The 2,043-nt window shown below is 35.1% G+C and overlaps 1 protein-coding gene across 1 annotated transcript in view; it reads left to right on the top strand.

Moving 5' to 3' along the window:
• The first annotated feature begins 471 nt into the window (after positions 1-471).
• The window catches only part of LOC132152883 (LIM domain only protein 7-like), a 26,248-nt gene continuing 24,676 nt past the window's right edge, over positions 472-2,043 (top strand). Inside the window, 2 exon segments of the mRNA XM_059561823.1 lie at positions 472-578; positions 1,906-2,043. The exon segment at positions 1,906-2,043 is cut by the window's right edge and continues 58 nt beyond it. The gene's annotated coding sequence lies outside the window, so the exon portion shown is untranslated.

Raw genomic sequence — 2,043 nt, 5'->3', positions numbered from 1 at the left:
ATAGCTGTTTTCTATTTGAATAAATTTGAAAATAATTTGTTCCTGTGATAACAAAGCAGTCTTCAGTGTCAAATAATCCTTCAGAAATCATACAAACATTTATTATTATTATCACAGTTGAAAACAGTGGTAATGCGTTTTTTTTATTTTTTTTTTTTATGTGGAAACCATGATTTGTAAAAAAATATATATATTTAAACACTTTGTGTGTGTCAAACATCTGTGAATTAACTTTATTCATGCATTAAAAGTAATTCTGAGAAGGAAAAAAAGCATCTTTTAAGCAAAAAGCGTAAAAAAATATACCAATATTTTTGGGTGCCAAAGTACATAATGGCCTAAAATCTTGCAATGTGATTTAACTAGTTTCTGTTAATATCTCAGGGATGGAGTGTCCTTTTATTTTATCACTGAAATGAATCTTTGTTGCAATATGTTTCAATACATTTGTGTTGATTTGTGTCCTAGATTCTGATCACCATATACTGGCTGGGCAGAAAGGCACATGCTGATCATTTTTACAATGGACCCTAAAACTCAAGCCTTTCGAGGAATTACTTGGCACAGCACTATATAAGGTAAGATATGTATTGACATTATGCAGTATTTGACTGTAGTATTTAAATTAGTAGTTATTGAATACTGCAGATTCTTCTAGACTAGCTGACCATGAAAATCTCATTTTTTATCCATTCTGGTATTTAAAATATCTTTCTAAGAATGTATCATACTGGTCTCATGGTTTAATTAAATATTAAAGGGGTCATAAACTGAGAAATCAAATTACCCTTGATCTTTTGACATACTCTAATAGGTCATTGTACTATAAAACATCCTACAAGTTTCAGAAATTAAAACGTTCTCTTCAGTCTAAAAATGTGCAGCTTTATGACGTAATAGTTTGGTTAAACCTGCCTCTGCAGAAGAAGATCAATGCCTGCTTCTAAACCACTGTCTGTTTAGCCCCGCCCACCGATTTGTGCATAAAGTGTAAATAAGATATAGAGGCAAACGCAGGTCTACACAGATTTCTATGCAGTTCACTTCCTTTTACCACGGACTCATTTACAAACAAGGCACAATTTGACAGGATTTTCAGAAGGATTGAAACTAAACGACAAAACTGTGCCGACTGTATTAGATCTGACAGTAATGTCGCACCACACAAGTGTGAGTAACTGTTTTTATGTGGTCACTATTGTTTGGTAAGTTATTACAGATCATTTGATATGTACTGAGTATTCATGCGTTTTTTTTACCTAAATCAAAGCAGTATCCATCTATGGAGGATGTAGGCTCTCAAAATGTTACACAACTGTTAGCCAATCATAGCAGTGGGCGTTTACTTCCAAGTCGACAATCTGCCACGCCTATTTAAGCAGAGCGTTCAGATGAGAAAATAGCCTATCACTTCTGAATTATGATGTTTTTTATGTAAAAAAAAAAAAAAAAAGCTATTATAAGTGGACCTCAGAGAACAGTACAAAATAAAAAAAAAGGGAAAGTTCATGACCCATTTAAAGAACACAGTCACCCAATAGCAATTGATTGCATTGATACTGACTTTTACGTATGGATGAAACACATTTATTTGAATTTAAATGAAATATTACAATGATTATTGTATAGAAGTGGCATCAAAATAATTGTCATTAAACCTGCCATTTAAATTTAAGACGGTATACTTTTTAGTTCTTGTGGTCAGAATCAGCCGTGCATATCTTAATACACACCCATAACAAAACATGAGTTCTGTGTACTTGATCGACTTCAGTGGCATGACTTACAATGGAAGAGACAGGAGCTTCTCCCGAGCAAGACTGATGGAGGCTGTATGCTGTGTTTGTGTTTTTCCCTTCTGCACGCTGTGTTGGTCCCTCACACTCACATCATTGCGTTTGACAGGCACTAGAGGATTGCACAACACAACAGGGCAGTGTGCGATACAGCTCTTGTAGAGAGAGCTGGTACTCGGAGAAAGAAGAGCTCTTCCCACTACGGGCCAGACACAGCAGAGAAGACTCTCTAGACAGCCTCGACTCT

The sequence above is a fragment of the Carassius carassius genome, chromosome 11 (genome assembly GCF_963082965.1).
Source record: "Carassius carassius chromosome 11, fCarCar2.1, whole genome shotgun sequence".
Taxonomy (NCBI): Eukaryota; Metazoa; Chordata; class Actinopteri; order Cypriniformes; family Cyprinidae; genus Carassius; species Carassius carassius.
Note: the sequence above shows the minus strand (reverse complement) of the source record. Positions and strands in the feature narration are given on the sequence as shown.